Below are 12,874 nucleotides of genomic sequence, written 5' to 3' on the forward strand. Positions count from 1 at the left end.
TTCTCATAACTCTATAATCTATTTTCTTCCTCATACCTGATGCATATACTTTCTGCTCCCCAGCTCCTTTAGCTGTACTCACTCTTTGTTAAGTCCCACATTACCATTGTTCCTAGCCCGGACTTCAATCCAGCCTCCCACATTATTCCTGATACCCCACCTGACCCCGATGATTGTATATCTCTGATTCACCTGACATTCACCCCATTTCCCATATTTCCTTCTTTCCTGTTCCTCACCCTGATCACGCTTGATTTATTGATGGCAGATCCACCGGCCTAATTGCCACACACCAGCAAAGGCAGGCTATGCTATAGTACAAGCCACTATCCTGCCTTTTAGAACCTCTCATTTTCTTTCCATCATGGAAATCTATCCTCAAGGAAATAACTTCTCAGTGTTCCATCTGCTATTCTAATACTCCTCAGGGATTATTCAGGCCTGCTACCTTCCCTACACATCAAGTTCGAGGATTTGCCCCCACCCAGGACAGGCAAATTGGCTTTACTCAACATATCCCAAGTCAGATAACTAAAATACCTCTTAGTCTAGGTAGACACTTTCACTGGATAGATACAGGCCTTTCCTACAGGGTCTGAGAAGGTCACTGCAGTCATTTCTTCCCTTCTGTCAGACATAATTCCTCAGTTTAGCCTTCCCACCTCTATACAGTCTGATAAGAGACCAGCCTTTATTAGTCAAATCAGCCAAGCACTTTTTCTGGCTCTTAGTATTCAGTGAAACCTTTATATCCCTTAAGGACCTCCATCATCAGGAAAAGTAGAATGGACTAAAAGTCTTTTAAAAACACACCTCACCAAGGTCAGCCACCAAATTAAAAAGGACTGGACAATACTTTTATCACTTTTGCTTCTCAGAATTCAGGCCTGTCCTCGGAATGCTACAAGGTACAGCCCATTTGAGCTCCTTTTTATTAGGCCCCAGTCTCATTCCAGACACTAGACCAACTTGGACTGTGCCCCAGAAAACTTGTCATCCTTACAATCTTCTGTCTAGTCATACTCCTATTCACCGTTCTCAACTACTCATACATGTCCTGCTCTTGTTTACACTGCCAGTTTACACTGTTTCTCCAAGCCAGCACAGCTGATATCTCCTGGTGCTATCCCCAAACTGCCACTCTTAAACTCTTAAAGTAAATAAATAATCTTTACTGGCAAGGCTATGATGAACCTCCTTAGGCACTCTCTAATTAGATGTCCTAGGTCCTCCCAATTCTTAGTCATTTAATACCCATTTTTCTCCTTCTCTTATTCCGTTTAGTTTTTCAATTCATACAAAACTGTATCCAGGCCATCACCAATAATTCTAAATGACAAGTGTTTCTTCTATCAACCCCACAACATCACCCCTTACCACAAAATCCTCCTTGAGATTAATCTCTCCCACTCTAGGTTCCCACACTGCTCCTAATCCCACTTGAAGCAGCCCTGAGAAACATTGCCCATTATCTCTCCATACCACCCCCAAAAAATTTTCACCGTCCCAACACCTTACCACTATTTCATTTTATTTTTTCTTATTAATATAAGAAGACAGAAGTATCAGGCCTCTGAGCCCAAGCTAAGCCATCATATCCCCTGTGACCTGCACATAGACATCCAGATGACTGGTTCCTGCCTTAACTGATGACATTCCACCACAAAGGAAGTGAAAATGGCCTGTCCCTGCCTTAACTGATAACATTGCCTTGTGAAATTCCTTCTGGCTCATCCTGGTTCAAAAGCTCTCCCACTGAGTACCTTGTGACCCCCACGCCTGCCCGCCAGCGAACAATCCCACTTTTTCCTTTAGCTACTGAAACCCTATAAAACAGCCCCACACTATCTCCCTTAGCTGACTCTCTTTTCGGACTCAGCCTGCCTGCACCCAGGTGATTAAAACCTTTATTGCCCACACAAAGCCTGTTTGGTGGTCTCTTCAAAATGGATGTGCATGAAAGTTATGTCCAATGATAAATTATCTTCTCTACCCAGAAGGTATCCTTTGACCATTTCCCATGAATGACTGTTATAGGAATACCGGGTGATGCAGAAATCCAAAGTATTCCAATTGCACTGCATTTGCATGTGATGCTCGAGACTCGCTACCCGGTCTCCAAGCCAAATAACAGACTGTCTTAAATCATTAATTTGATTTGCCAATTTTTGATCGAGGCGTTGTTGAGAATTCCACATTTGGGTGGAATTGGCTTGTCAATCATTAACAAAATGAGCCATTTGAATGGATTGGTGTAATGCTATTCCAGCAGTGGTGGCCATTGTAGTGACTGTAATTAGGCCCATGATAACAGTGATTAAAATGAAAACAAATCTCTTAGATCTTTTTAGAATTCGCTGTAGCACTTCTTTAATTAAATGTATTGAGGCAGAGGATTTCAAAAGTCTAGGTAAAGTTACCAGAATCCAGATTCCTTCTCGAGCTTGAGCCAACATTACACTTTTCCTGGAGTCAAAATGGAGTTAATACAAGTGTACTGATAACAATTAATGCATTGGACAGTTTTAGTACTCGTCCCAATCTTGATATTTCCTACTAACAGCATGTAAGAAGGCTTAACACAATTCTGTATGGGAACACTCAGGTTGGAGGTAAGTAAAGCAGAATGTCTGAGTGTACGTTGATACTGAGAGAGTGGGACGGTAGTGGGAACAACAGTCAGAATAGTCTTCTTTTCCCATACTCGCAGTCCGGACATGGCAATAGCCGATTTCCAAAGTTCTGGGTGTTCTGAGCTCAGAATGCGGAGTATCATATGAGGCCTAGGGAGGGTAACGTTTTATCTTCCCATTTTAAGGGAAAGAATGAGCTGATCCTCCTATGCAAAGTAGAATGATGATCCTCATTCTCCTCATAAGAAATAAAATAAGTAGCCTCCAGGAATTCCCTTCTGCCAGAGGAACAATAGTTTTTTAAATAGCCCTTTGGTGCCCAGTCTATTACTAAACAGTATGAGTCATTTTTAATATTACTGCATGTGAGTTAACAAAGTCTTTCCAAATTAAAATTTTGTATGGGCCCTCAAAATGTTTAGTGCATGGTTTTCCTGCAGTTTTATATTGAATATATGGGTATCTCCCATTACTCCTCCTTTCATTTGTTTTAAAGGAGAAAGGGAGACGCCAGAGATCAAATGTCCCATTTTATCTTTAGCTCATCTTTCCGGAAGATAAGCAGCCCAGAACTGAGTTTCTAGATGGATGCAATCAGGTGCAGGTCCAAGACACAGAGGTGGGTATTTATAACTCATGGTTACATTGAATGCGGTGACTTCTTCTCCTGGTTGAGCAGGGCAATGTTCATCTGTGGTTCCAGGCATCCACACACTATCTTTAGTGTAGATTTCTGTAGGAGCGTCTATCCAGCTGAGAGTCGAATAAGTGGAGGAACAGTCACATAAGCCCAATAAAAATAGTTATGCATTGCAGGTAAATCAGTGTGAGAGGAAATTGTTGAGACAGAAAGTATAAGGAGGAGAATCATTAAATGAAACCTAGTGTAAGCAAGATTTAGTGCTGAACGATGAAGAGAAGAACAGAGAATATTATTTTCAGGCTAATAGAAATGGTGAGATTTTTAGGTTTGTAAGGAGAAAAAGAGGTAATCAGGAGAAGTGTGATTAGTTAGATGGGTCTCCATTGCCATCAGGGAGGATTGATTTACACCCATTGTGATTTGGTGTAACTGTTTCTGAGGCGTCGCACAGATCTCATCACGTCTGATGGCAGTCTCTGACAAAGTCATCTTTTCTCTGAGATTTTTCTTATGAGTATTCACCCAAAGCTTGACTCTTCTGGTGGGTACCCAGACAGGGAATTGATGATCTCCAGGTGAAACACAATCATATCGTCTTCCCCACGTTATAATTTTTCCAGGTTCCCAGGTATTGGTTTGGGAGTTTTGCCATAACACTGGCTTGCCTCCTTTTAAGGAAATTTTTTTGCCTGTATAATCACGTTCGGCTGCAGTTAGAGTATTATCTTTAGGAACATTGAAAAAACTTAAAGTAAACAATGTCAAATGTAATTGGGAGTGTGGAGTAGTTAAATCATATTTTGGTTGTTCAGACTGTTTGGACAATTGGGTTTTTAAAGTGTGATTGGCACATTCCACCACAGCTTTTCCCTTAGGATTGTAAGGGATTCCAGTAATATGGGAAATTCCCCACTGTTGCATAAATGAACCAAAAGCCTTGCTAACATATCCAGGGGCATTGTTGGTATTTATTTGATATGGAATACCCATAACTGCAAGGCAGGAATACAGATGTTTTTTAACATGGGCCGTGCCTTCCCCTTTTTTGGCAAGTAGCCCAGATAAAACCTAAGAAGGTATATACAGAGACATGCACATGTGACAGTCTGCCAAAGGAGCTAACATGAATCACATCCATTTGCTATAAAGCATTTGGAGTTAGGCCTCCGGGATTAACAAAACCAAATTTATCTTTTAATCCAGCGGCATTGACATGAGTAAGATTATGGAACTCCTGAGCTTCTTGGGTTGTAAAAGAAACCAAACAGTAGACTTTATGGTTACCGGCAGACATGGGTCCTGGTGAAGTGGTTTGAGACCTACTATGTGCAATATAGAAAGGGTGTCTACATTGGTGAACCGCCTTTGTAACCTTGAAAATAAAGAAGCCAATTCAGAATTATCAGTATGTTTGATAGTAGCAGTTTCTATATTTTTAGTGGCATGTACAACATAAGTAGAATCTGAGATAATATTTAAAGCTTTGGGAAAATCCTCTGAGGCAGTAGTCACAGCAATTAACTCCGCCTTTTGAGCAGAAGTATAAGAGGTTGAAAAAGGTTTGTCTGTAGGACCTATATAGCCAGCATTGCCATTACTGGAGCCATCAGTGAACACTGTAATAGCCTCAGGAATGGGTTGATCTTTGGTTAATCGAAGAACCACCAAAGACGTCATTTTTATAAAATCAAACAATTTGTTTTTTGGATAGTGATTGTCAACACCAATAAAATCAGCCAAGTGCATTTGCCACAGTACAGAATGTTGAAAGGCAGCTTGAACTTCGAGCCAATTTAAAGGAAGTACAATTATATTTGGATCAAATCCAGAAATTTGAAGTATTCTGCACCAAGCCTGTCCAATTAATATGGCTATTTGGTCTAGATAAACAAAGTTTTTGACACAGAATGAGGAAGAAAACACCACTCCACTAAATCATTATGTTGAACTATTAGTCCAGTAGGTGAGTGAAATTAACCAAAAATCCGAACCTGGAGAGGCTGAAACAGCTGTATTCTAGATAACTGGGTGGTCTGAATTCTTTCTTCTACCAATTCCTGTTCTAGTAAAGCCTCAGGGGTCAAAGTTCTGGTGCTACAGAGATCAGAATTTCCCTGCAGCATAGAGAAAAAGTTAGACGGTGCATAGGTTGGAATGCCTAAAGTAGGTCTTAAATAATTAATTTTACCCAAATGTTTTGGAAGTCATTTAGAGTTTTTAAAGAATCTCTCCTAATTTGAACTTTTTGACGTTGAATACCTTGTTTGTCACAATTGTTTATCGACATTGTTCATCCAAATAGAGTGACCATATTTTTCATAGTTACTCAGACACCACCCTGTTTTAACAGGAGTCTAATATACCAGAGAGAAGCATGATACTTAGACTCCTCATGACCCATAGTTAAAACAGACCTTACACAGACTGCTCACCACTCGTAAGAGAGTCTAACACGCATATCTGTGGACCAAGCCGATTGACATTTCACCGCACTTACCGAAGGGAATCCTGTTTCCTCATGCACTTAGGAAAAAAAAGACCACGTGGGCACCAGATATTGGGGAATCTGCTCCGATATTCATGTAGGTTCTTTTCTATTTTCCTGAAGCATCAGCCAGCTTGAGAAATAAATGGGCAGAGTACAAAAGAGAGAAATTTTAAACCTGGGCATCCGGAGGAGACATCACATGTCGGTAGGTTCCACGATGCCCCACAAGCTGCAAAAACCAGCAAGTTTTTATTAGGGAGTTTCAAAAGGGGAGGGAGTGTGTGAATAGGTGTGGGTCACAGACATCAAGTACTTTACAAGGTAATAGAATATCACAAGGCAAGTGGAGGCGGGGCGAGATCACAGGACCACAGGACCGGGGCAAAATTAAAATTGCTAATGAAGTTTTGGGCACCATTGTCATTGATAACATCTTATCAGGAGACAGGGTTTGAGATCAACTGGTCTGACCAAAATTTATTAGGTAACAATTTCCTCTTCCTAATAAGCCTGGGAGTGCTATGGGAGACTGGGGTCTATTTCACCCCTGCAGTCTCGACCACAAGAGATGGCCATGCCCAGGGGTGCCAGTTCAGAGACCCACCCCCAGGTTCACATTCTATTTCTCAGGAATATTCCTTGCTGAGAAAAAGAATTCAGTAATATTTCTCCCATTTGCTTTTGAAAGAAGAGAAATATGGCTCTGTTCTGCCCAGCTCACTGGCAGTCAGAGTTTAAGGTTATCTCTCTTGTTTCCTAAACATTGCTGTTTTCCTGTTTTTTTTTTTCAAGGTGCCTAAATTTCATATTGCTCAAACACATATGCTGTACAATTTGTGCAGTTAATGCAATTATTGCAGGGTCCTGAGGTGATATAGATCCTCCTCAGCTGACAAGATTAAGAGATTAAAGTAAAGACAGGCATAGGAAATCACAAGGGTATTGATTGGGGAAGTGATATGTGTCCATGAAATCTTTACAATTTATGTTTAGAGATTGCAGTAAAGACAGGCATAAGAAATTACAAAAGTATTAATTTGGGGAACTAATAAATGTTAATGAAATCTCCACAATCTATATTATTCTGCTATGGCTTCGGCCAGTCCCTCCATTTGGGGTCCCTGGCTTCCCACAACAACTTCACTAATATTTGAGACACTTCCTATTTCTGGCTGGAGTTCCGCCACCTGCCCTTCAGTTTTCATGGCTTGTGGGGGAACCACTGTCCCAAAAACATGTGCACCACTAGGGCCACAAGCTGTTCTAAGAGAACAAAGACAGCCTTCTCCAAATCCTTCCAGATCTACTGTTAGTCTCAGTCAGCAAATGGCCACTGACTGCTCTAGTATGAGAGGGACAGCCCTTCTCCCTCAGCACACCAACAGAAAGCATTCAGGCTTTGCTTGATGATTTCATGAGGGGAATATATTGGGGTGCAAGAATGTTCCCTACATGCTTGTTTTGCAACTTCCCAACTCGGGCAGGCTCCAGTGACAATCGTGTGATTAGGGAGCCCAGACTGATGGCAGATCCAAGGCCCACTACTCTCCTCCAAATTCACAAGGCTTTCATTGTCACATCTCACAGGAAGCCAAGAAGAGCACCAGGGACAGGTGGAAGATATCCTGACATCATGAAAAGTATGGGTAATTGAACACAGCTAGGTTACCTTAATCACCCAGGGTCAGAGAACACAACCAGGAAAGGAGAAAGGGGAGAAATCAGTCCAGCCTTTCTGGTCAGTTGGCACAGGAGCAGTGGCATAAAATGGGTTTATGTGGGTGATTTAGCTCACGTAATATCTATCAGGGCACCCCCTCCTTGCAAATTGTCCCAAATATACATACAAATTAAATTCAAGGCCAGCCTCAGCCTCTCCTCTGATGAAATTGCTGCCCTGACCACTTCCTTTGTAGAAATGCTGGCAACACCATGGCTACTAAGCCACCTATGGTTTAGGGGGGCCATAGAGGCTTGCATTTGCACTGCTGCATTCGGAGGCAGAGAGCTCTGAAGCCCAGAGGTAGTTTCCTAGATTTAAGTATTTGCAGGGATTAACTGGTCATTATCTCCTCTGGTATTCATGTTCTGCAGACCCTGCTTTCTGTTTATACCTCACATCTGGCCCTACCCAGAGGATTGGTTTCAGCAACCACAAATTTGGAGGGAGCTGCCCATCTTGGAAAAGATTCTGGAAAGGAGACCTGAAAGGGTGGAGGAAACATGTTTCCCAGGAACCAAACACAAACAATGTTCAAATACAAATCATTCCTGACCACTCCTAGGCTTCTCTGAGTTGGTTACAAGACTACAGGCTCAAGGAGCTTCAGAAGATGTGTACCATTCAGTCTCAGTGAGCAGAATCTTTAGGGAGTTGCCACATGGCCTCTGACCTTGTGTATGGTCTAGGTGAAGATACATATTTTTCTCACAATATGACAGACAGCATGAAGCTAGAAGCAGATACACTTGAGATGACAGAACAAGAAATCAAAAATATAGTGTAAAATAAGGGCAAAGTGCTGACTAAAAGATGAAATTTATGAATAGCAGGAACAGATGCAGTCTTTCACTTCTGCCAACAACATAAACAAAACCAACCAAAGGACCCTGCCGAGGTTTGGATTCTTGTCACTCTTACCCTCGGCACAAAACATAATCTTGTGAAGTCCCACATTCTCACTTATAAAGCTGGGATAATAGCCCCTACATTATGACATTATTATGATAATTAAATCAGTTAATGTAGGCAAAGTGCACACTTATCATGGTGATGATGATGGTGATGGTGGTGGTGGTGGTGATAATGGGGATGGTATGATGATGGTGGTGGTGAAGTTGATGGTGGTGATGGTGATGGGTGATGGTGCTGGTGATGATGGTGGTGGTGATGTTGGTGATAGTGATGATGGTGATGGTATGATGATGTGGTGGTGACAGTGATGGTGATGATGATGGTGTTGACAGTGATGATGGTAGTGATGGTGGTGATGGTGATGGATATTGTGTCAATGATGGTGGTGGAAATGATGGTGATGATGTTGGTGATGATGGTGATGGTTGTGTGATAGTGGTAGCAATGGTAATGATGGTGATGGTAATACTGGTAGTGATAGTGATAGTGATGGTGATGGTGTTGATGGTGATGTGATGATCTTGATGGTGGTGATGGTGATGATCATGATGGTGATGATAGTGATGATAGTGACAGTGATGATGGTGATGGTGATGATGGTGGTAATATTGATGGTGATAATGATACTGATGGTAACAATGGTAATGATGGTGATTGTGAAAATGGTAGTGATAGTGATGGTGGTGGTGGTGATGTGATGATGGTGATGGAGATGTGATGATGGTGATGGACATGATGGTGATGGTGATGACGATGGTGGTGATAGTGATGGAAGATGATGATGATGATGATGATGGTGATATATAACACATGGTGCCAATCATAGTGCTTCCCACAAGGCAGTCTCATTCCAGAGCCTATGTTCTTAACCATCTTGCTACACTAATTTTCATAAGTGTTAAGTATAATTATTATAGTTATACTGACTAGGAAGAAATGTGGCTGATCCACAGCATGTGCAAAAATGACTTTAAGGATGACGACTGACAGCAAGTACAAGCTGAGTCAAGTAAAGACTATCTGTAATGAGGTGGTGACAGTCCCAAGCTACTTTTGCAGCATGGGTATCACAAGAGGAGAGGCCTAAAGACACACAGAGCAGGATCAGAGGGAAATTACTATGGCTGGGTGTGGTGTCTCAAGCCTGTAATGCCAGCACTTTGGGAGGCTGAGAGAGGTGGATCACCTGAAGTCAGAAGTTCGAGACCAGCCTGGTCAACATGGTGAATCCCTGTCTCTACCAAAATACAAAATGGTGGTGCTGGGCATCTGTAATCCCAGCTACTCAGGAGGCTGAAGCAGGGGAATTGCTTGAATCTGGGAGGCAGAGGTTGCAGTTAGCCCAGATTATGCCATTGCACTCCAGCCTGCGTAACAAGAGTGAAACTCCATCTGAAAAAATAAATAAATACATAAATAAATAAACAAATTAATTAATTAGTTAATTAAGTGAAAAGAAAGAAATGACCAGAATGAAGAAACCATTGCTTAAGAAGATTAGCGAAGACCAGTTATGGTGGCTTATGCCTCTAATCTCAGCAATTTGGGAGCCTGAGGCAGGAGAATCACTTAAGCCCAGGAGTTTGAGATCACCCTGGAAACATGGTGAAACCCTGTCTCTAAAAAAAATTAAAAAATAATAGCCAGAGGACCTGGCATGTTTTGCCTGAAGAAAATACTTGAGGGACATTCCAGCCACTTTCTAAGGCCTTAAGCCTGCTACATAAAATCCAAGTTCCAGAAGCAGGCCAGGTGAATGTGGGATCTAGGTAGACAGATCTCAGCTCAATATAGGAAGTCCTTTCTGACGTGTTGACCCAAGATGAACAGGAAGCATCCTGTCCCAGAAGCATCTGAGTGCTGGCAGAATCTAGAAGTCTAGGACTCAAACACTGGATAAGGGAGTAGCTATTTTATAGGCTCTAAATAGCTCCTCCTAGTGTGGGACTAGGACCATCTGACGACCACATGCATCACCCGGGGGCTTATTAGACACACTGATCCAGAGTCTCCACCCCAGACACTAAGTCTGAATGTGCATTTTCACAAGTTGCACAGCTGATCTGTGTGCACATGAATGCTGAAAAGCACTGATGTGGAGATCATCTGAAAAAGTCCCAGATCCAGGCGGGCTGCAGCTATGAAAAGTAATAGAGGGGAGAAACGCTGGGGCAAGGAAGAGCAAGTAGTTCTAGAGTCTGGTCTCTATGGGGGTGGCCCAGCTCTGCTTCCAGCCCAGCTGCTCCAATTATGTCTGTTTTTTTATCTAGTGGGGCTCAGAAGAGTCCGTCAAGTTTGCATAAGGAGGCCTGAGGTAAAGGGGCTTGTGGGTACAGGTACTCATCTGACACCTCATTAAGCCATCATGGTAAACCATCTCTAGAATGCTTGTTGTTATTTTAGGAAACAACATAAAGGGAATGATAATTAAAAGTAACACCCTGAGTGGGAATTTCTACCTCCTTCCAGTGGTTGGAAAGTAAAGCACTTTGGGAATTTTTTGGTAAGGTAACATTTCTATACATTTTCACAGATCACACAACATCAAAGCTTGTCTATATTGAAGGTTTTTTTCCCTTTCATTTCCTGATGCTTAGGGTTTGCAGCTTTATCCTATTGCTGTTTTTATGTCTTCTGTTTTTTTTTTTCTTTCCACTGAACATTTTCTGATTTTACTTTGACTTGCAACGGGAGAGGGTGTTGCTTCTAGATGTTACATGACATCCGAAGCATAAAATGATAAACGAAGCTGCAGGCCACTTTCAGCTGAAAAGGCAATTTTACGACTCATAGTTACGACCATGTAAGGCATTTTCATGGCGGAGTATTTTTTATCTTAGATCTCCATCGGGATGGCATCCAGGGATTTGTTTTCCAGTAGAAAGTTCACCTTCGAATTATCCACCCTCTGCAGCCTCCTAGCCTTGCTGCTTTCCTTCACAGGTGCAAGGGCATTCTTGTTAAACCTTCTCCCTTCCTGGAACTGCCAGGACCCTGGTTTTGCCATATTCCCCTGGTTTTCAAGGCCCTTTGCCATGCATCTTCCCTATCCCTCATGACCCTCATTGCCTACCTGCTCGGCCCATGTTCTAGGGCCTGATCCCCTTAGTAACACTCCTTGATCTGCCTTCCACATTCTCCTCCTAATCCTCCTTTCTGATAAAACCCAAACTTCGAGTCATTCCACCATCTGCCTTCTCTGCTTCTGACTCCACCCTGCTGAGAGAGGAGAAAGCACACAGAAGCACCAGCTGAGGCCACCACAGTTTCATGGTCTCAAGCCTTCCTTAGATTCTTGTGCTCTCTGACAACCATTTTAGTTGTCCTAAATCAGCTCCTCAAAAAAAAAAAAAAAAAATCCTGTCATTTGGCCCCACTTCCCGGCCTCACAGAGGAGACTTCTGTTTGTCACAGCATGTTGACAGCTCTTTCAATACCAGTACTTTTGTTAACTCACTGAGGCAGCATTTTAGGATACTGGAACAGGTTCCATGGCCCTGTGATGAAGCAAATAAATTTGAATCTTTCAGGTGGGGCCCAGGGCTCCTTTTTATTTATTTTTGTTATCATTTTTTTTAGAGACATCATCTTTCTCTGTCACCTAGGCTGGAGTGCAGTGGCGTGATCATAGATCACTGCAGCCCCTAAATCTCTAGGCTCAAGACATCCTCCTGCCTCAACCTCCTGAGTAGCTGGTACTACAGGTGCAAGCCACCATGGCCAGATATTTTATTTTATTTTTGAAACACAGTCTTGCTCTGTTTCTGTAATAAACCTCGAATACTATCTAGGAGGGACCTACCATACAATAAACAGCTCTGGGGAAACACATTTCATAAGGTCCAATGTCATGAGTTTAACTTCTTTACTGTTATCCAAGTACTTTCTTACCTGTAGCTTCTTTTTTTTTTTTTTTTGACACTCTTGCTGTGTCACCAAGGCTGAGTCCAAAGGCACAATCATAACTCAATGCAGCCTTGAACTCCTGGGTTCAAGAAATCCTCCACCTCAGGTCATAAGCGGCTGGCACTACAGGTGAATGCCACTGGGCCCAACTAATGTTTTTATTTTTTATTTTTTTCATAGTAGAAATGGGGTCCCCATATTTCTCAGCTTCTTAAACTCCTGGATCCAATTAGTCCTCTTGCCTTGGCCTATCGAAGTTCTGGGATTCACAGCATGAACTACTGTGCCCAGCCTCAATTTTTTTTTTTTTTTAATTCACTGAGCAGGGTTGGGTGTGCCTATGATCCTACCTACTTAAGAGGCTGAGGTGGGATGACTGCTTGAGCCCAGGAGGCCAAGGCAGCAGTGAGCTATAGACTATCATTTCCTTGTTAAGAGGAAAAAAAGATAAAAAAACCCCTCTGTGGGCCAAGCTGATGCAGCCAGCTGACATAGAATTTTACATATAATAATTTCATTTCATTTGTTTGTTTATTTATTTATTTATTTTTTGGGACAGAGTTTCTCTT

At 42.1% G+C, this 12,874-nt stretch overlaps 1 pseudogene; it reads right to left on the bottom strand.

Annotated features, from left to right (window-relative positions):
* Window positions 1-11,190, bottom strand: part of LOC134739078 (adenylate kinase isoenzyme 6-like) — a 44,681-nt pseudogene extending 33,491 nt beyond the window's left edge.
* Window positions 11,191-12,874: the final 1,684 nt, after the last annotated feature.

The sequence above is a fragment of the Pongo pygmaeus genome, chromosome Y, assembly GCF_028885625.2.
Source record: "Pongo pygmaeus isolate AG05252 chromosome Y, NHGRI_mPonPyg2-v2.0_pri, whole genome shotgun sequence".
NCBI lineage: Eukaryota > Metazoa > Chordata > Mammalia > Primates > Hominidae > Pongo > Pongo pygmaeus.